Genomic DNA, 22,476 nt, shown 5'->3' with positions numbered 1-22,476 from the left:
GCCTCCCTTGTAACTGGCCACAGGCACATGCCACCACACCCAGCTAATTTTTTTCTTTTCGTAGAGACTGTGTCTCACTTTGTTGCCCAGGCTGTTCTCGAACTCCTGTGCTCAAGCAATCCTCCTGCCTTAGCCTCCCAAAGTGCTGGATTACAGGCATAAGTGACTGCGCCTGGTCAGAGGCTTATTTATTTTCAGAAAGTGGCCAGCAAATGAGAGCTGAGCTCTAGGTACAGGAAGAAGCAATGTGTGTCTGTGCTGCACAGCACTGTCACTGGCTGCCACAGCTCTGTAGTCTGTGACCGCAGAAGCACCTTGGCCTTTTTCTTAGCACTCAGATCAGTGATTCTAGACCCTCAGAGATTTTGCTTATTACTTTGATGTTGATTGAGCTCCTCATTCTTACCTAGAATATTGTTTAGTGTGTATGTATGTGCTGTGACTTTAAGGTTTTTTTAAAAATTTATAATGTGCTGATATTTATTGAACACTTATGTGCTTGACAGTGTTGTAACCCACTTACATATTTAAATTAATAACCTTGAGCAGTTAGATTCCCAGATTAAATAACTTGTTCAAGGTAACACATAGCTAGAAAGGGGTGAGGCCAGGGTTGACATCCAGGCAGGCTGGCTCCAGTGCCCAGCTCCTAAGACCAGGCTGACCCAGTGAGGCTGGACAAGTTCCCTTACCTGGGAATCCCAGGTCAGAGAGTTGAGGGGAGGCAAGGGTTTCAAAGGCCTTTGAAAGAAAGCTCAAAGACCACTGAGGAGTGAAAGGATTTTTGTGTAGGGTCATAAGGGATGGTAGGAGGTGTGCGTGCACACATTGGGTAGTGGGCCCAGGGACTGTGGCCTCGGGGAGCTTGGCTAGTTAGAGCTGAAACTGGATTGCGTGTGGGAGCCAGGTGGGGCCTGAGCCATCCTGGGTGTCGTGAGCAGTACAAATTCAACGATAACCGTGTCTGTGCATGTTTGGCTTTCCGCAGTGTCAGACTTTGATGCTATTTCAATCACAGGAGCCATGAGCTCCACGGCAGTTTTCCTTAGGACTTCCTGTTTACTTCCTGAGTCAGAGCACACGGGCTCAAGCCATTCCACAAGTCAGTATTGCAAGCCATGTATAGTCATATACTTAATCAATATATAAATGTTACAGATTAAACACTCCACAACACACAGTTAACGTTTAACATCAAGAGAAAGGTGTTAGGAAAAAGGTTAACACACCAGTCCAGAGAGTAACAGAGAAAAAGAATCTCCTAGTCTGGACTGGTGCAACCTTCAGTACTTTTAGGAAGCATCTTTGATATGGGCAGATGTCAGGTGCTGATCACCAGTGACTGCAAGACTGGGTCTGTTAAGATGGCCATTTGGGGCTGCTGAAGTCCTGCTCTTGTGCCCACAGCATCCTCAGATGAGGACTGAAAGAAGGAGGCTGCTTGGTTATGTCCTTGGCTAGCTGAATGCAGTCTTTATCGATCAGGCAAAACGTGGTTCCTGTTAGCAACGTGTCCTATGAAATGTTAAGATACAGTCTTAGGCTGATGGAATTAGTTATGTCAAGGGTGCTGTATACATCGGGACACATAATGGTTGCCGGGCTCTTGGGGAGGGTGAAGGGAGGGGACCCTGGCAGCTGCACAGGCGCCTGTGGGGTGGCTGGGACGCCCCGACGCACTCCCGGGGCCCTTGGATCTCCCCAGCTCTGCCCAGCGGGCAGCTGAGCCCTAGTGGGGTCCCTGCAGGTGGGGGGCGCCCCGCCAGGATAGCAGCCGGGAAAACCTCTCCGTTTCGCCAGGCGCTCTGGGAGGAGTGGGCGGGGTGCGCTGGCCTTTGGGCCGCAGGTGGCGCCAGCTAGGACCTGGGGAGCGTCCCCTGCCTCCACCCTTGGGCCGGCGACGCGCTCAGCCACAGGGAGGAGCCTTTGTTCCCTGTTCCCGGCAGTCACACCCTCTTAGCTGCTGCTGCTGGTTTAAGGAGGGTTCTGTGCGGATCTAGACGCCCCCGCCTGAACAAGGTATTTTCAAGAGGGGTAAGTGAGTAAGCGAGCCCCACTCGTTTGCTCGGCGAACGCCACCGGCTGGCCCGAACGGGTTGGGCACTGGAGTTTCACGAGAGGGCTGGGTTGCCAGCCCCGCCAGGCGAGCTGCACCCAGGAGGCACCCTCCCTCCTGGGGTGACCGGGTGGGCGGGGCCTGCCTGAGGGTAGGCAGGAAGGGTGTTGCTGGAGGGAGAGCTACAGCTGGCCGAGGGCTCAGCACTCACTGATTGCGGTTTTTCCGTCTTTCCTTCCTTCCTTCCTTCCTTCCTTCCTTCCTTCCTTCCTTCCTTCCTTCCTTCCTTCCTTCCTTCCCTCCCTCCCTCCCTCCCTCCCTCCCTCCCTCCCTCCCTCCCTCCCTCCCTCCTCTTTTTTTTTTTTTTTTTTTTTTTGAGATGGTGTTTCGCTCTTGTTGCCCAGGCTGGAGTGCACTGGCGTGATCTCGGCTCACTGCAACCTCTGCCTCCTGGGTTCAAGCGATTCTCTTGCCTCAGCCTCCCAAGTAGCTGGGATTACAGGCACCCACCACCACACTCGGCTAATTTTTGTATTTTTATTAGAGATGCAGTTTCACCATATTGGCCAGGCTGGTCTGGAACTCCTGACCTCATGATCCCCTCTCCTTGACCTCCCAAAGTTCGGGGATTACAGGCGTGAGCCACCATGCCAGGCCTTTCCCCCGCCCCCAGATGGAGTCTTGCTTTGTCACCCAGGCTGGAGTGCAGTGGTGCGATCTCAGCTCACTGCAACCTCTGCCTCCCGGGTTCAAGCGATTCTCCTGCCTCAGCTGCCCGAGTAGCAGATACTACAGGCAAGCACCAGCACAGCTGGCTAATTTTTGTATATTTTAGTAGAGACAGGGTTTAACCATGTTGGTCAGGCTGCTCTCTAACTTCTGACCTCAGGTTATTCACCCTCCTCAGTCTTAAAATGTGCTGGGATTATAGGCATGAGCCACTGCGCCCATGCCCAGCTGATTGTGATTTTTAAAACAACTTGAAGTAGAAAAAACCCATGAGCTTCACTTTCAAGTATAAAGTGGGATACCAGGATTGGGTGTCATTGGAACGCTTCAGAGCGTTCTTCCTTGGCTCACAGTACATTGAGAGACTCTACAGACTAAGGGTCATGAAGAAAACACAATTTGCTATTCAAATGATGAGATAGGATCCAACCTGAATGAATAATAAAAAGGTTGAGTGGCCTGGGGCTGCCCTTGCTTCCTCCGTGTACTCAGCTTCCCTATCTGTAAAACAAAAGGACAGGCCAGGCCCCATGATCCTTAACTGGGGCTGAGGCTACAGCCTTAGCTTCCAGGGTGCAGATCTGGTTATTCCCTGGGCACAGTGCCTGAGCACAGCTTCCTTTCTGGGGAGATCAACTCACATCCCCAGGAACCCCGCTGGAAGTATCTGCCCGAGCAAGCAGCTCTGAGCCCTTAGCTGAAGGTTCATCTTTGATGATGGGATTCCTTGGAAAGAAAGAAAGCTGCCCCTTAACCCCGGGGGCTGCCCTGGGGTGCCCACACAGCAGGGCTGTAATATTTGTTTTTTATCCCTGGAGAGCAGCCCAATTCATGTCTAGTAAACACAAACCGGGAGGCCCTTTCTTTATGAACAGTGAATATGTAATTGAAAAACAGGCTCAGATCTTCATCTTACAAATGCAACTGCTGCTTCAGACATGGTGCTGCACCCAGCCCAGGCCTATGGGGATTCAACTCATAGATTCATGAACACACACGTAACCCACGGGACTCTTAAGGCCTGGGACAGCAGTCCAGAGCCGACTCTCTCTGCCTCCTAAGCCTCTGAGTCCACTAACACCCAAATCCTTTCACTCAGTGGAGGGCAGGCTGAGAACTCTTCTAAGAATCTAAGAGCCTGAAGTGTTGGGTGGGTTGGGGCCTCACTAGGATGGCAGCTATGGTGCCCTCAGCCTCACCCGAGGCAGTTCCATGGTCAAACGTTTCACTCTGTCCCAGCCCTCCTCTGTAATGCTGCCCTCCCTGTCACAGATTGGGATGACTCGAGTCCTGGACCGCACCAGGGCCAGCTGCCACCCGGGTGGGGTGGGAGTGGGGTGACTGCCTGTCCAGCAGCCAGGGTGGCAGCCACACAGCTGCTCATTAACTCAGAGGTGGCCACTGGCTCCATGGAGGCCCTCTCCCCAGGACTTCCCAGCCTGTCCATGCTTGAAGATCTCTATTTAATATATATATATTTTAAATTCGCACGTTGGTCCTCTATCCAAGATGCATTGGATAGGTACAGTTACGACTAGTAACTGTCGATGGAGACATAGGTTTGTAAAAAGTTGCTCTGAGGTTAGCAGTGTTTTTCATGTAGGCGCCACAAACACATGTATACACTTTGAGAAACAGCACCGAAGGCACTGGACTGCAGTTGGATGTGCAGAGGTAGTCCCCAGGGCCCTCAGGGTGGAAGCCACAGGTTTAGAGTCTCCTTGAGTTTCCAGTGAGAGCTGGACTCAGCAATGTGCATGCAGACACACACATTCTTGCTCTATTTGGGTTAGAACTAACACTAGAGGATGAGGCTGTAAGGCCCATGGTGACCATGCCATCTCTGAGAACTTCCAGGTGCTCCTCGATCTCAATGACACTGAGACCAGGACCTTCTAGTACTTTCTTAATCAGTGGTTTCCAAACCTGGCTGACCATAAATGAAACCTTCTGAAAAACCTTTTTAAAAATGCAAATTTCTGGCTGGGTGTGGTGGCTCATGCTTGTAATCTCAGCACTTTGGGAGGCCGAGACGGGTGGATCATGAGGTCAACAGATTAAGACCATTCTGGCCAACATTGTGAAGCCCCATCTCTACTGAAAATACAAAACTTAGCTGGGTGTGGTGATGCATGCCTGTAGTCCCAGCTACTCAGGAGGTTGAGGCAGGGGAATTGCTTGAACCCAGGAGGCAGAAGTTGCAGTGAGCTGAGATTGTGCCATTGCACTCCAGCCTGGGCAACAGAGTAAGACTCTGTCTTAAAAAAAAAATTCAGATTTCTGTCCAGGTGCAGTGGCTTACACCTGGTATCCCAGCGCTTTGAGAGGCTGAGGCGGAGAGACTGCTTAAAGCCAGGAGTTTGTGACCAGCCTGGGTAACATAGTGAGACCCAGTCTCTATGAAAAATAAAAATTATCTGGGCATGATGGCGTGCACCTGTAGTCCCAGCTACTTAGGAGGCTGAGGCGGGAGGATGCTTGAGCCCAAGAGTTCAAGGCTACAGTGACCTGTGATTGCACTACTGCACTCCAGCCTGGGCAACAGAGAGATAAGAGAGAGACCCTGTCTCAAAAAAAAAAAAAAAATGCCGATTTCAATGTCCATCACTTGGCAACTGGATCAGAATCTCCAAGGTTTTGGGTCCAGGGCTCTATTTTTTAAAGCTCCCAAGTCTAGGCAACGCACAAAAGAAAAGGGCATGTCAGTTCCATGAATGCATCCAAAAGCCGAGCTCCCCCAAATTATGACACATCCATAGAACATTGTGGTATTCCTGTGGGGGAACCTGCTGAAATAAGAATTATTTCCTTTTCTGGGCGAAGCTTTTCTTTGATTCCTTTGGTATCTGAGGGATGAAGTTTTGAGACACCAACAGAAGGAGGCCAGTTAAAGGCTGCTCATCTCTGGTCATCTCTCTTCTAAGGTACAACTTCTCCTGAGCCTGAATGTCCTGGATTCCAAAGCTGGCGGCTCATGTGGCCCCATAAGTGGACACAGATGGGTTTGGCTGCAATCCACAGGTAGGTTCTGAGAGTGGGACCCGGTGGGCATGGGGTGTTCTGGCTCTTGGTTATAGCCCTTAAAGCAGAAAGCACAGGTCTGGGCCATAGTGTGCTTGACTCCTTCCTCTAGGACCTGAAGTGGGTATCTGGTCATTACACAATAAGCAAACACAGCCTTGGAAGACACATTCGGCCAGGAAACTGCAGACCCACGTGACACAGCAACCTGAGCTGACCTTCCCAGAAAGAGGATCATAGATCGTGGTGGAACTTGCCTGAGTTCATGGGTCCTGATTTGATCTCTGCCTTTCTCCTTGAGAAAGAAAAATCCTCACATGATGGGGTTGGGGTGTCCCTAGGACTGACAGAACAATGGCCCCAGGACTGGTTCAACCGTAGTCTGTAACTGTAATTTACTAGAGCATCAGTTTAAAAGAAGAAAGGCTTGTGATCAATCGCTTCAAGAGAAACCCCCAAAACTGATAAAAGTCACACCCATTCTTGATAAGTCTCTTGGCAAACTAGGAGTAGAAGGGAACTTCGTTGAGATAAATGGTGCTTACTAGAGTAAGCCTGAGATTGAATGGTGCAACTTTAGAAACATTTTTCTTTTGCTGCAGGGAACAGGGCATTCATGCTTTCTCGTTCACCATTCAATATTCAATTCTGTCTTGGGAGCTGACCCAGCACAGCAAGCCAAGAGGAGGGACAGAAAGGAACAAAGCAGTCTTCATCCAGGGAACATGATTGTCCACACAGATAATCCAAAAGGATCAATGGCAGACTCTTAGAGCAAATGAAAGCAAGCCTCAAGGTGGCCCGATACAGGTGACCTCATAAAAAATCTCAAGGTGGCCAATGCCCTAGCAATGGCCAGTTAAAAAAAAGTGACATAAAAGAGATTCCAGGCGAGGTGCAGTGGCCCATGCCTGTAATCCCAGCACTTTGGGAGGCGAAGGCGGGTGGATCACAAGGTCAGGAGTTCAAGACCAGACTGGCCAACATGGTGAAACCCCATCTTTACTAAAAAATACAAAAACTAACTGGGCATCGTGGCTCATGCCTGTAATCCCAGCTACTTGGGAGGTTAAGGTAGGAGAATTGCTTGAACCCGGACCCGGGAGGTGGAGGTTGCCGTGAGCCGAGATCGGGCCACTGCACTTCAGCCTGGGCTACAGAGCGAGACTCCATCTGGAAAAAAAAAATGGGTGGGGGGGATTCCAGTTATGGAGCACAAGTTACAAAGCACAGGAAGCAGAGGACTTTAAGCTAAGTGAAATAGTGAAATAAGCTAGACACAGAACGACAAATACCAAATGATCTCACTTATATGTTCAATCCGAGAAAGTGGAACTCAGAGAAGCAGAGAGTAGAATGGTGGTTACTTTGAGGAGATGGTAGTCAAAGTATGCACAAGTTCAGTGGGAGGAATAAATTCAGGAGTGATCTGTTGTACAACGTGGTGACAACAGCTGCTACTAGTAATGTATTGTATGCCTGAAAATTGCTAAGAGAGTCATTTTAAATGTTCTCACTACAAAAAAAAGTGAGGTAATGCATATGTGAATTAGCTTGACTTAGCCATTCCACAATGTACACATATATCAAAACATTGTGTCGTATACTATATATACAATTTTTGCCAGTTAAGTATTCTTAAATTTAAAAATATATATACATTAAACATGCAGTGTATGCCAGACATTCTTTTCAGTGTGTTGACTCTTCAGTTCTTGCAACACCTTGAAGAAGTTGGCATTAATTCCAGAATAGGCAAAGAAATTAATGGAACAGGCCAGGCTCAGTGGCTCACGCCTGTAATCCCAGCACTTTGGGAGGCTGAGGTGGGTGGATCTCCTGAGGTCAGAAGTTCGAGACCAGACTGGCCAACAGGGTGAAACTCCATCTCTACTAAACATACAAAAATTAGCTGGGTGTGGTGGTAGGTACCTGTAATCCCAGCTACTTGGGAGGCTGAGGCAGGACAATTGCTTGAACCTGGGGGGCAGAGGCTACAGTGAGCCAAGATTACGTCATTGCACTCCAGCCTAGGCAACAAGAGCAAAACTCCGTCTCAAAAAAAAAAAAAAAATTAATGGAACAGAATAGAGTTAACCATACATGTTAACCATACATGTATGGGAATTTAGAAGATCTTTCAGGTTATCTGTTGAAGCAATTGTTTATCCGATTTGGAAATAAATAAAGTCAGACTCCTATCCCACAGTATTGATAATTAACTTCACGAAAAAGTAAGAGCAATGATAACCAAATTTAATCCTACTATGTCAATAATGCTTGTTAATACATGTGCTGGTTAGTAATCGATATTCTAGCTAACAGCAGTCATTTGTGAGTGCGCTGAGTGCTGTCTGGGCCAGGCTCTGGGCCTGGTGCCGCCCTGCATCATCTCATTTGATCCTCACAAGAGCCCCGAGAAGTGGACACAGATAGGTCAAGTCCCTGCCCAATGTTGCCAGCTAGTCAGTGGAGAAGCTTAGGATGTGAACAGACTATGGTGTTCTGGTGCTTGGTTATAGCCTTCAAAACAGAAAGCACAGGTCTGGGCCATAGCTTGCTTGACTCCTTTCTCCAGGACCTGAAGTGGGTGTCTGGTCACTACACAATAAGCAAACACAGCGTCCAAAGACAGATCCGGCCAGGAAACTGCAGACCCACACGACGCAGCAACCTGAGCTGACCGTCCCAGAAAGGGGATCGCAGATCATGGTGGAACTTGCCTGAGTTCATGGGTCCTGATTTGATCTCTGCCTTTCTCCCTGAGAAGGAAAAATCTTTTTTTTTCCAACAAAATAACATGCATATAAAGTATTTATTGTAATTTTAGTAAAAAAGCTAAATGAATATGCCTGCAGCCCAGAAATAGGGAAATTCAGCTTAATCTCAAAAAGCCAATGCCATGAACTCACGATGGACCATTTGACTACATCCACACTAAAAACTTTCTGCAATAAATTGCATCCTCAGTGTTACAATATAAGGGACAGATTGGGAGGAAAGAACAACACAGTGGAAAAATAGGCAAAGGATATAATAAATAGGTGATTTTCATAAGAAGAAACACAAAAACCAATATGCATATGAAAAAGGCACAGAAACTCACCAGCAATGAGGAAAATATGAATTCAAATGACATACTTTTTTTTCACAAAAATTAAAAATATCAGTAATATGTGTGGGGTAGAAAGAAACAGACTCACACATTTTGGAGACACATTTAACATTATCTGTCAAAATTTAAGATGCACATACATCACCTACTTTTGAGAAGTTTCACTTCTTGGCATCTACCCTGGAGAAATGCTCCCAGAAGGGATTCGTGATAGTCCTCGTACTGTTTTTAAGCAGTGGTAACAATCAAGTGACTGCTGACAAAAAGTCCTAATTAACAATGTGTAATAAGCATCTATCCAGATGTGCAGAGTTCTATGGGACGTATGTTCATGAAGAGAGAAGTGTCCAAAAACAAGCACACCCCTGCTCATAAGCAAATCAAATGTCAGTGTGTGCCTCTCCAGACCCTTCCACTGCATCCACCTAGAGATCACTTCACTTTACAGATAGGAGTTGATGGAATCCTCCAGCCTAGGAGGTCAGGTTTGGGTGGCAGCCATCTACAAGCCAAGGAGAGCAGCTTCAGCATGAAACCAATTCTTGGAAGACTGAAAGTGTCTTTTTCTTTAAGGTTGGGAACAAAGCAAGGATGCCTGCTTTGGCCACTTCTATTTACATAGTACTGAGTCTCAGCCAGAGCAACTAGGCAAGAAAAAGAAGTAAAAGGCATCTAAATGGAAAAGGAAGAAGTAAAATATCTCTGTTTGAAGAAGATATGATCTCATATGTAGAAAACCTAAAGATTACACACACACACACACACACACACACTAATCTGTTAAAATAAAGAATTCAGCAAAGTAGCAGAGTACCAAGTAAATACACCTAAATTCATTGCATGTCTATATACTAAAAATGAACAATCTGAAAAACAAATTATGAAAAAAATAGTACTATTTACAACAGCATCACAAAGAAGCTTAAAAATTAACTTGACCAAGAAGATGAAAGATTTGTATAAGGAAAACTACAAAACATTGCTGAAAGATTTTTTTTTTTTTTTAAACAGAGTCTTGCTCTGTTGCCCAGGCTGGAGTGCAGTGGCATGATCTCGGCTCACTGCAACCTCTATCTACTGGGTTCAAGTGATTCTCTTGCCTCAGCCTCCCTAGCAGCTAGAATTACAGGTGTGCACCACCACACCCAGCTAGTTTTTTTGTATTTTAGTAGAGACGGTGTTTCACCATGTTGGTCAGGTCTCAAACTCCTGAGCTCTGGTAATCTACCCACCTTGGCCTCCCAAAGTGCTGGGATCACAGGTGTGAACCACCGCACCCAGCCAGGTTATTTCTTTTCAGGTTGCTGAGTTGTAGGAGTTCTCTATATATTCTGTATATCAATCTCTTATCAGATACATGATTTGCAAATGTTTTCTCCCATTCTGCTGGTTGTGTTTTGCTCTGTTCATGTTGCCTTTCGGTGCACGAAACTTTTAAATTTTCATGGAGTCCAATTTGCCTACTTTTTCTTTTGTTGCCTGTGCTTTTGGTATCATACCCAAGCAACATTGTTAAACCCAACGTTATGAGTTCACACTGTAAACAAATGTTCTTTAGTGCCTCTTCTTTTACATCTGGTGCTTTTGGGTTAAATGGCCCTCAAGCCCAGTGCTGAAGTGCTGTTGAATGCTTGAGAGTGCTTCAATGTGCCTTACAGAGAAGATACACATGTTAGAACAGCTTTGTTCAGGCATGAGATATAGTGTTGTTGGCCATGATTTCAATGTTAATGAATCAACAACATACATTAAATAAGAGTGTCTCTAAATAGAAATTCACGTAAAACAAGGTTACATATTTCTTAGCTGAGAAAAATATTGTGACTATAAGCTCATAAGAGCCTAATCCTATATTTATCCTAAGAACAGCAGTTCAGTATTCTCTAATTCAGTGTTGTGAGTTTATAGAACATAACTACTGTGGTTAACAAGAATCGAGTCTACCTGTCTATCTATCTGTCGTCTAACAGAAAATATGCAAAAGATTTGAATGCGTACTTAACAAAAGAAGACATACAAATATCCAATGATCACATAAAAAATTGTCCAACATCATTAACTGTTGGGGAAATGTATGTTCAACTCTGAAAGGGCTACCACTATGTACCCACAAGAATGGCTAAAATTTTAAAAGATTGATAATAGCAAGTGTTACTGAGGATGTGGAGAAATTGGAACTCTCATACATTTTTGGTGGGAATGTAAAATGGTACAACCATTTCAGAAACCATTTCGATGATTTCCTATAAACCTAAGCTTCATTGACCATTTGACTTGGCTATTCTACAACTGGATGTACTCACATGAAGACTTTAATGTGAATGTTCCTAGCAGCTTTAGTCATAATAACTAAAACTGAACCAAGCCAAATGTCCATTGGCAGATGGATGAATAAATAAACACAAATTCATACGATGGGTAACTGGGGGGAAAACAGCAATTATAAGAAATAAACTGCTGAAGAACTCAACAACATAAATGAATTTCATGCACATCATGCTGAACAAAAGAATGCAGGCACCATGTACACTGTATGAGCATACCGTGTAAGATTGTATTTACATAAAATGCTAGAAATGACAAATCTAATCCATAGTGAAGAAAGCAGATTAGTGGTTGCCCGGGACTGAGGGGTGAGGGAAAGGGCCCCAGAACTGTCTTATATGATGGAAATGTTCTTTCTTTTGATTGTCGTGGTTGTTACATGCATGCATGTATATAGCAAACTTATTAATTGTGTTTGGAAAATGCTTGCCTTTTATTAAATGCAAATTGTGCCCCAATAAGATTGTTTTTATTTATTTATTTATTATTTTTTGAGACAGAGTCTGACTCTGTCTCCCAGGCTGGAGTGACTGCAACCTCTCAGACTCAAGCAATTCTCCTGCCTCAGTCTCTCGAGTAGCTGGGACTACAGGCATGCGCAGTACCATGCCTGGCTAATTTTTGTATTTTTAGTAGAGATGAGGTTTCACCATGTTGGCCAGGCTGGTCTTGAACTTTTGGCCTCAGGTTATCCGCCTGCCTTGGCCTCCCAAAGTGCTGGGATTACAGGTGTAAGCCACTGCGCCCAGCCCCAGTAAGGTTGTTTTAAAATAAAGATAATCAGAAATCCCAGGAAGGCCTTTAATATAAAACAGAGAGATCAAAACAAACAAAAAGTGAGTTGAAGGGAGAAGAAAACATCCACACAATTATTAATATCCTAGGAGGGAAAAAAAGAAAAGCTAACAGATCCATGAAGCAAAGAAGGATGACTTTTAAAACGAAAATCAGAGCACCGAAGAAAGCTCTTAGAAATAAGTTTTAAACGCTAACAATAAAAATTAAAAACTCAGTAGAAGGATAGAAAGACAAATTTGAGGAACTTCGCAGAAAGTAGAGCAAATGACAAAGAGATAAGAAATCAGTAAAATAAAGAAGCTTAGAGAACCAGTTCAGTACACTGGATACACAAATAATAAAAAGCCCTAAACAGGACAGAGAAAAATCGGAGGCAATCATGGAAGGAACAGCAGCTCTGTAAGCTTAAATGCAAATAGAGCTATGCCTCCTACATTTTACAAGGAAATTATTTTTAACCCCAATTCTACTCCCAGCTTAACTATTAATCAAGGGTGAAGGTAGAGGAAAACATTGTCCAACAGTAGCAGCCTAAAACCCAGCCTCCTCAACTCTCATTAAACAGTTTGCTAGGTCAATGGAGCACGCGTTCCCAAAGGAGCGGGCCGAGCAGGAGCAAGAGCTGTGCGTACAGCAGGAAAGGGGAACGGGGTGCAGGGGAGGGGAGGGGCACCTTAGGAAGATGACACAGGGACCGCTGGCCCCAGGCAATGAGGGCACCCAGTGTGGGTGGGAAGGCTCTGGGAAAGACCCCCTAGGAGGAGGAAGCTGGTGGAATACGTGATGTGTCTGACGATCCTGAGGGAAACTTAGAAAACTGTCACCACCTAGGAGTTTGGACCAGCCTGGGTGACATAGAGAGATCCCATCTCTACAAAGAAAAAGGTCAGCCAGGCGTGGTGCTGCACCTCTGCAGTCCCAGCTACTCAGGAGGCTGACGTGGGAGGGTAGCTTGAGCCTGGGAGATTGAGGCTGCAGTGAGCTGTGATCATGCCATTGCACTGCAGCTTGGACAACAGAGCGAGACTGTCTTAAAAAAAATTGTCACCAGATTTGAGTTGAATTAATGATAAGTAAATAGAAGAAAATAAGCCCCTTCTCTTGAAAAACAAGCAGAAACCAAACCCAAACAGCAGGTAATTATTAGCTCCACAGGAAATAAAAGAAAGGGGAAGTAGTTCTGGTGCATTGCATGGCTTATCTCTGAATAGCATGACATAGCTTAATACAGTGCTGTAAACGATGAATTCTGACCTGCACAAGATTACCATGCAGCCACACAGGAGGGTGGAGGGAGGGGAACTGAATGCAGGAGGCGGCAGATGGAGATGGACAGGAGCTCAATTCTCATCATCCAAAGTGAGGAGTCTGTGAATGTACTTGTTTTTTTTTTCTCCTTTTTGTGGAAAACAGGGTCTGGCTATGTTGCCCATGCAGGTCTGCTGTGCTCAAGCAATCCTCCTGTCTTTACCTCCCTAAGTGCTGGGATTACAGGTGTGAGCCACCACACCCGGCAGGAAAACCTAAATCTAAAAACCCAGGAAGCCTAACACAGACTTGTCATTTACATGATTAGTGAGAGAGGTGGAAGTGGCTGCCTCTCTGCCGCTGGGGAAAGAGGAGGGTGCAGGAGGGCAGGAGTCCAGGGCAGTGTTGGGTGTTTTTATGAACAATTTGAGCCTTCTAACCGTGTTCACATGTACACTTGGTAGAAATAAAAATGTAAAGATTACTAACACAAACGAAGAGAGCACGCTGGCGGCAGAGAAATGGGCAGAGCCTCGGGCTGGCTCTTTCAAGGAGTCAGGCTGGGCAGGGGAGAAGAGGGGCGGGATTGGCGGTTTTCTTGGGTATGGTATGACCTGGGTGTTGTGAGTTTTTCACATTTTCATTTTTGCTGATGTGTTCGTCTGGTTTTGGTTGTGGCGTCGGTGATGTTGTCTTGAAGGATGCAGAGATTGGACCAGATGCCGTGGGGGCGACATCGCCGGGAGCAGAACAGCCGCTGAAGACGGGAGGCAGCGGCTGGAAGGAGGCCTGACGTCTGGCAGTGGGGGGTGGATGTGACCCAGAGGATGGAGGTGGGTTTGTAGAGGGGGAGGGATGGGCAGGAAGAAGGGGCCCAGGAAGAGTCCCTTCCTCTAATAGGGAAGCTTTTTTTTTTTTTTTTTAATTACAAAATTTCTATTTTTAAAAGTAGGAGGTGAAGTTAGTCCCTGGCCAAAGGGAGAGACCAATAGGGGCTTGAGGAGTGAGTGAGTTCTGCAGGACGCTTCAGTCGCTGGCTGACTCCCTGTGGGGTTGGAGGCAAGGATGCGTGGATTCTGTGAAGCCACGGTCTGTTCTCAGCACCCCGGGTATGAGGGCAGGAAGGGGGAGAACTGGGTCTCCGTGCCTGGGGACGAAGGAAGGTTCCCGGTGCCCACCGTCTGAGCCGGCGGCCAGAGCACGGCTTTGCACCTCCCGTGGTTCTGCGCGCGGATGCGGAGGCCCAGCGTAGCAAAAGCCACAAGCCAGACCCACGGGCCAGTGTGCTGGTGCCCAAGATTGTCATCTATGCCTGTCCCTTGCACCTCTCTCTGTCCCCAACCACTTGCCACAGACCTCAGATGGCTTCTGCAGTCATGCCGGTTTTCTCACAGCTGTCTCGGAAATAACTCGGCTGGAGCTTGCTTGAGTCTGCTGGGGCTTCCTTACAGCTCCTCACGGACTGGGTGAAGGGGCTTCTCTGTGGGTTTGTCCTCTCACCCCGGCAGGAAGCACACGCTCAGCAGACAGGGATTCGGAGAAGGAAGGAGTGAGCAGACCTGAACAGCCGGCTTCTTCCCAAACCTGGACCCTCTGCTCAGACCAGGCCACTGTCAGGGCCGGGGAACCTGCCTGTCTGGAGTGAGAAATGCTTGAATTCCATTCCCCTGAAACAACACAGAGTGTAAAACAGGACTGTCTTCTTCACAAAAGTCTCATCTGAGTCCTGTTAGGTCAAAATATTAGCACCATTCCTGTTTGGGGTGTATAATAAGCACTTTTTTAAACCTGTTTTTGGCGATAGGATCTTGCTCTGTTGCCCAGGCTGGAGTGCAGTGGCCCAATCATAGCTCACTGCAGTCTTGACCTCCTGGGCTCAGGTGATCCTCCCACCTCAGCCTCCTGAATAGTTGGAACCACAGGTACACACCACCATGCTCTGATACTTTTTTTTTTTTTTTTGTAGAAACAGGGTCTCCCTGTGTTGCCCAGGCTGGTCGCAAACTCCTCACCTCAAACAAACCTCCCACCAAAGTACTGGGATTACAGGCATGAGCCACTGCACCCTGCCTGTAAGTTTTACTGTAAAACATTAGTTTTTTTGGTGGGGCGTGGTGGCTCATGCCTGTAATCCCAGCACTTTGGGAGGTCGAGATGGGCAGATCACAAGGTCAGGAGTTCCAGACCAACGTGACCAACATGGCAAAACCCCGTTTCTACTATTAAAAAAAAAAATTATCCGGGTGTGGTGGTGTGTGCCTATAATCCCAGCTACTGGGGAGTCTGAGGCAGGAGAATCACTGCAACCCTGGAGGCAGAGGCTGCAGTGAGCCTAGATCATGCCACTGCACTCCAGCTGCTTGGGTGACAGAAGGAGACTCTGTCTCAAAAAACAAACAAAACAAAAAAAAAACGTTATTTTTTGCTTTCCAAATCCCCAAATACTCCCCATTCTGGTGTCCCATGCCCCACCAGGAGCACCTTCGTTGTGGATTTTCAAGGGTCTCTGGCCAAAGTGCAGGGGTCTTTGGGAACAGTAGCCCTTTTAAGCCTCAGAGGGAAGCTGGAACAGTAGAGATTATACATCTAGCACAGTCTGCGTACGGGGCTAGGGTGGGAAGAGTGCTCAAGAGAAGACAGACTCACAGGGAGGCAGGGAACGTCAAGATGCAGGAGTCTACTCCATGCCTCTGCCTGGCTCCATCTGTGTGTGGTGTTAGCTGGGCACAGTTCAGCCTCAGAGAATCTGCTTCCTTATCTGCACGGTGGAAATGATCATAGCATCTCCCTAGGAGGATTGTCTCCAGGTAACAGTGGAGTGCGCATGTGGAGCTCTTAGTTCCCGTCATATGGAGAATGCACGCTGGCTGCTGTGGGGACTTGTGTTTGATACAGGAGGTAACGACATTCAGCAGATGGAGCTGGTGGGATGGGGCCCCAGGCTGACCATTTGGCCAGCTTTCTCAATCCCTCTGTAACCTCTCTCCACCCACCTTTCTGCCAAGTGAGGCCAGAAACCCTGCCCCTTCCATTCCAGCAGGGCAGTGCCAGCTTCCGAGAGCACACCCTGTAGGGACAGCCACAGGGCTGGGTGTCCTTCACCTGTCAGTACCGGAGCCAGAAAACTGCCTGCCTCAGGAAGTGGGGTGAAGGGCAGGGCAGGCCCTATTGAGGCATCTGGCTGCCCACACCGGCTTGGTTGGGCTGGCTGTTTTGGTGCACATTCCTGTCGCTGTTTGTCCGAGGTGGGGCGCAGGCTGAGATCAGAGGTCCCAATCCCAATTGTAGAAGTGAGTAGTCCATGAAAATATGCTGTCCCTCCACATGCACTTCCCCTTCGGGCCACCGTCTTCTGGCTTGGGTGTCGGGGATGAGTCATAGGTGAGGCCCTCAGGGTCAGTTCTCTTCCTCTTCCCTTGGCCAGCACCTATCCTGGGGCTGTGTGGGGCCCCTCAGTCCTCCCAGCCTTTTGGGGATGGATATGGGTGAGCATCAGCAGAGACCCAGCCATGGTGTCTGGGAGGCAGTGGAATCTTGGAAGTGGGGTCTGGAGGGTGGGCGCTTGCAGGCTTAAGGGCAGCGGGTGGGGTGTGGGGAGCCAGGATGCCCAGGAGAAGGAGTGGGACAGGTGTAGAGCCATCGAGGAGGGGGCACGTGAGCTGGGCAGGGTTTAAGCCAGTAGATGACATCCTCATCACCGTCATCATGCCACCTAACATCCATGGTACAACACACCTGGACTGTGCTGGGTGATGTGTTTGTGATGCGAGGAGCAGGTATGCCCCTCATTCCAGCCACTGGAGGAGGCAGGTCCTATGCAATCCACCAGCTCTCACCCCAGAAAATGGAGGCCAAGGGGCCAGACTCCCTGTGGGCAATAGACTTGGATGTTGCCATCAGCGAGCCTCCCGGGCCCTTTTAGCCCCCTTTCCGTCTTTATCATGGGTTACTCATTGCTCTCATCAGCCCCTGCCTCTTTCTCTGCCTCAGTTCGAGAAGCGGTAAGGTACCCTTGCAGGGGAGAGAACCTGGGAGGCAGGGCCAAGGCCAGCCTGGCACTGACTTGTCCAGTGCCCTGGGCCGACTCTCACCCTCCTGGGGCCTGGGCTCTTCATCTGTAAATTCCCAGGCTTCTCCCAGTACTGCTGTGCTGGTGGCTGAGGCTGTTGTGACTTGGCTGCTCATGCCTGGGGCCGAGGGAGCAGAGAGGCCCACCCAGTAACTGCGACCCTCTCAGGCCCTCTGGGAGCTCCTCCCTCAGTGACAGGGGCTGTGGCAGGAATGGCCTCTCCCCGAAGCACTGGAGCTTGGTTTGCTAAGTGGTACTATTTTAAGCTCTTAAGATTAAACGTTTAATTCTATGGGAAAAAGCAAAAGCACCAGTCCAAGTTTAGGATAAAATGCAAAGAACATGGCATTCTGTGTTTAATGAATAAGCACAATGTGAAGCCATCATCTGTCCAGGCTGGAAATTTCAGGATCATTCTAGACCTTCCTTTTCTTCATTCCCGCAATGATAACAGCGGCTCGTACTTCCTGAGATGTCCTTGGTCCCAGGGGCTTATCTGAACCAAGTCCTCAAATCCTCCCAGCAGCCTGTGAGCTGGAATTAATATTCCCATTCTGCAGACAGGAATCTGAGGCTGAGAGGGGCCACACACTTCGGCTGGTTCAGGCCACACCCTTGGCCACCTCTCTTCGGCTGCTCCCAGTTCACCAAAGTCGGGCCAAGACTCTCCCCTTTCCCTGGTCTAGCCTGTCCACCCACACCCACAGCGTTTCTCGGCTGGATGGCTGTCACTGCCCAGCAGATAGCCACACAGGGCTTGCCCCTTGGGTGAAAGCCAAGCTTAGCTCTGTCTGCAGGAGCAGCCCAGGCCCTTGTAACCTTCGACACACACCTGACCCAGATCAGCCTTGCCCTGCCCAGGGAAGCCCTTTCTGACTTCTTTGTATGGCAAAGTCTCCCTCATCTAAGACAACGCTGCCTGGCAGGTTGGGCTCCTGGCTGGGTTTTCCTGACACTCAAGTGCCATTTGGAGTTTTCAGTATTGGTGAAGTCAGTATTGTGGGTATGAAAGACTTCTTAGCATGTCTGTGTCCCCTGCTCTCAGAGGGACAGGGACCCTGTCATAGTGAGACATGAAGCATGATGGTTAACCTCAGGGGTCCAGGAGCCACTCTGCTGGAATCAGGATCCACACCTACTTGCTGTGTGACTTTGGGTAAGTCACTTAACCTCTCTGTGCCTCACAGTCCTCATCTAAATTGTATCTACCACATAAGGTTGTCACAGGATTAAGTGAAGAAGTAAAGCACTTCAAGCAGCACCTCGCACCCAGTGGCACTGGCAAGTCATCTCATGATGCATGTGCTGAGTGCCTGCCTCTGGCTGAAGGAAGTCCAGCAGCTGAGCACGCTGTGTGGATCCAGCCTCTCTGGGTACCATCTAGAGAACCTGGCAGTGTGATGATCATGTTACCTGTGACGGAAGAGAGCAGCCACAGCTAGGAACCCCTGTGTCTGCCCCAGCGCCCCAGATCTTAGAAGTTGCTGTCACTGGAAACGATGCAGACAGAACAAGTCCCCTGAATCGTGTGGAGTGGGAAAAATCACTTCAAATCTGTTTTTTCAAATCACGTTATTTTAAATGCCCTGGGCAGATGCCCACGTGTGCAGGGACACTCAGCCTGTCCAGAGGCGCTTTGTCTCTTTGAAAGGCCCTATTGTGACCCCACACCGGCCCCAATTGATTCCCAGAACAACAGGCCCTTGTGTGGGCCCCAAAGGCAGGCTTGCTCCAACCCACGGCTGGCAGCGCAAACCCTTTGCTGTCTCTTTAAGGTCAGTGTACAACAGCCTTCAATCCTCCATTTGGGCTGCTTTGCTGCAAAAATAGTCCTACAACCTGTGGGGGCGAGGGTACGAGATGCTGCTTAGAATTCAGCTCTTGAATGTTCATGAAGCCCGGTTCCTATAAACCATGTCTTCTCTAGAAGGGGGCTCTATCGTGTGCAGAATGGGGGGCAGGAGCTTGGCTCCCTTGGACACCTCCCAGGCCACCCTTCCCCTGCACAGGGAAGGCCATCAGGAGGGTACCCCAGGAATCCCCCTGAAGCAAGGTGCCACAGCCCGGAAGTGACAGGCCATAGCCTCTAAAATGTCCTGGTTGAATTTGGCTAGTAGCTGCCTTTTGCTGATTGCCCTTTGGTGACACGCACCCTCCCCATGTGTGTCCATAACAAATCATAAGCCCTGTGGAGCTGCCTGAGGGCCATGGAAGACAGGAGGGAGTGCACTGATGAAATCACTGTCCAGTCAAAGCCACACCGGAGCGCTCCCAGCCAGTGTCCCAAAGCCCTGGCCGAACCCCACTCAGAAGCCCCCTTTCACCTGGCATCTGTTCACAACAAGGTCTCGTCTCACTGTCATTTCCTGAGAGGCCAGAGGACAGATATGCATGAGCTCAGGTCAGCTAGAGCAGCCCTAGGGCGCTGGGCCTGCTCACTCATGCGGCCGTGTTTACTGAGCACTGGACCCATGCCCTCCTGGCACCTGGCCGGGTGCTAGTGTTCCTCGGTCCACGGATAGCACACAAGCCACAGGGACAATCAGGGGAGGAGGAGGAGGCCCTTAGCAGTGACTCAAGAGGCCCAGTTGGTCCAAACTCCCGGTCTCTTCTCTGTTGGGCCCAAGACTTGGTAGGGATGGCTGTGGGGTGACTGACTATGGTTTGGCCTATTCTGTAAACTTTGGCTCTTGGTCACATCATAAACTTTGGCTTCTTCCTAATCCTTTCTCAGGCTTGTGGATAGATTTAGCTCTTTATTCTCTGAGCATAAAAATACCCAGTTCCTCACCTTTGCAGAGTATCAGCTGGACTGGGCTAGCCTTTGGCTCTGTGCGGGCTGCAAAGTACACCCAGTCAGTTACCTGAGCTGTTGTGGCTGTGACTACAGCTCTGAGCAGCCAGCTCCTCTCCAGAAGACAGCTGAGTCCAGGGCCTGGCCATGGCTTGCTGTAGGCCCTGGTGGTGATCCGGGGCTGTCTTAAGTGCCTGGCTTCACTCTCTGAAGGGCCCTGCCTACTGGCATCATGGCACCACTAAATCTCACTGCTACTTTCTGGGAGGTGGGAGGACAGCCCCTTGTGAGGACAGGTCTGGGCACCTTGAGAGCTCCAGGGCCAGAGGGAGGCGGCCCTCAATCTAGCTGCACTTTTCACCACCTGCACCAGCCTCAGTTTCCTCATCTGTAGGATGCCACTGGAAAAGTGACAAAGGCTATATATGGAAGGTGCTTACGCAGTGCCTGGCACAAGACAAGAGCCTCAAAATGGCAGAGAAGATGGTTACACAGGAGTGAATTTGGGTCTTCTGGGCAGTTATATTCGATCCAAGTGAGGGTCACCAAACAGGCAGTCTCTGAGTGCCTTGGGTGGCACCAGGCTCTGCCCTAGAGGAAGTCCCCTCCTGTATAAGACCCAGAGGTAGAGAGGTGAGGTGTGCCAGACAGAAGCAGCTTTGGGAACTAGACATCATCCTCCCAATGGTCCCGGCACACAGAAAGTGCTCAGCTGGTGACCCTGCTCTGCAGCCTGCTTCACCTAGCAGGCTTATTTAATGTCCTCATTCGCAGCCCTTCCTACCCAGGCACCGTGGGCTCCCAGGGGAGCAGCACCCATGGCTGGCAGGGCTGCTGCCAGCACACATGTGTACCTGCAAGCATGAAACAGCCGGAAACGGCCAGAGCTGGGCACAGAGTTGCTGGAGCAAACAAACCTGACAGGGGGTGGGGGTGGGGGCGGGGGGCAAGGAGGAGAAGCAAGACTGGGAGGGGGTATTTTTTTGAGGCTGGAAATGAAATCTTGCCTGTTCAATTCACATCCAAGTCAAATGTGAAATGAAACTGCAAATTGAAAACATGCCCAGGGATAGAAGGACTAAGAAAGTGGTGGCAGAGGACCATCTGCAAAGCCTTTGGTTAAAGAGAAAATAGAGAAAGAGTATATGAAAGGTTTTTAGAAAGACAATGATTAAAATGTCAAAACAGTGAGAAGCCCGTGGGAAACTAAGCCTTCCATTTCTTCTTTTTTTGATGAGAGTAAGAAGTGAGCTTCATTAACATGATGTTGCTGGCTTCCTGTAATGCAACTGGACAGTTTTGTTGAAAAATGAGGCTTTCCTCCATCAACACTTGATGCAAGTTTTGTTAAACATGTAACAAACTTCCTATTACTTCTCATTGGTAGTTGAGTTTTTTAAGGTGAGTCTCCAGGCAAACCTTTTACTCATGATGTACAATGAAATGCTGGCTGTTTGAAGTGGACTTACTAAATGTGGTTGGTTTCTGGTACCAGTTATCCTGGGTTAACAAAGGACCTCCTGAATAGACCAATTTAGCTGTAGAACCTCCAAGGTGAAGAGGAGTAAAATGTCCACTAAACTCACCACTTGAGGCTTGAATTTTATTTTATTTTATTTTAGAGACAGGGTCTTGCTCTGCTGCCCAGGCTGGAGTGCAGTAACACCATCACAGCTCACTGCAACCTCAGACTCCTGGGCTCAGGTGATGCTCCCACCTCAGCCTCCTGAGTAGCTGACCACAGGTACCTGACACTGTTCCTAGCCTGAAGCTTGAATTTTTGCCTCCATGGCTGCCAGCAAGAGGTCGCAGATGCTCTGCCACACACCTCCATGGCGGGAAGCTCGCACGTCTTGGAGCACCTGTCCTAGGGTCTCATCACTGGAATGGCGCTAATTCCTGGGAGCCATGGAGTAAAGGAGCATTTCATAACAGAGCTGTGCTTTCCAGATTCCTAACTCAGTGCCTTCCTCCTAATCATCCCATCTCCTTTCAACCCAGACATCTCAGATCGGAAACATGGCATTCCCCCTCTTGTCACTGTACTTCCTTTCACTCCGTAATTTCCCTTCCTTTCTCTCCTATGGAGTGGCCTAAGGAAATTCTAAAATAATGTATGATCCACATAATTGGAACAGAACAGACTGTGCAGAACATTCCGATGAGTTTCACAATGAGTGAATGGAAACTTCTGCACTGTGTTTTCTTTTGGAGGTTCTAGTGGGGCACAGACCACTGTGTCTTGTAGGAAAGAGAAGGGTCCCTGGGCTGGCACTTAGCCAGTTTCCAGAGAGAGGGGAAGCCATCTGGGCAGGTGGCTG

The 22,476-nt window shown here is 48.6% G+C and overlaps 1 long non-coding RNA gene across 4 annotated transcripts; it reads left to right on the top strand.

The window, feature by feature from the left end:
* Positions 1-1,944: 1,944 nt before the first annotated feature.
* LOC144579206 (uncharacterized) lies at positions 1,945-15,325 on the top strand. Of its 4 annotated transcripts, none has more exons than XR_013526251.1 (4): positions 1,945-2,034; positions 5,710-5,806; positions 13,993-14,125; positions 14,245-15,325. It is a non-coding gene; the product is annotated as an uncharacterized LOC144579206 (long non-coding RNA). The 4 variants fall into 4 exon arrangements; XR_013526253.1 differs by having other exon boundaries at positions 1,945-2,019; positions 14,245-15,321; XR_013526252.1 differs by lacking the exons at positions 13,993-14,125; positions 14,245-15,325 and adding an exon at positions 6,409-7,492 and having other exon boundaries at positions 1,945-2,019.
* The last annotated feature ends 7,151 nt before the right edge of the window (positions 15,326-22,476 follow it).

This window comes from Callithrix jacchus, chromosome 14, assembly GCF_049354715.1.
Source record: "Callithrix jacchus isolate 240 chromosome 14, calJac240_pri, whole genome shotgun sequence".
NCBI classification, from domain to species: domain Eukaryota; kingdom Metazoa; phylum Chordata; class Mammalia; order Primates; family Cebidae; genus Callithrix; species Callithrix jacchus.
The sequence above is the reverse complement of the archived record's forward strand: the minus strand, read 5'-3'. Positions and strand labels throughout refer to the sequence as shown.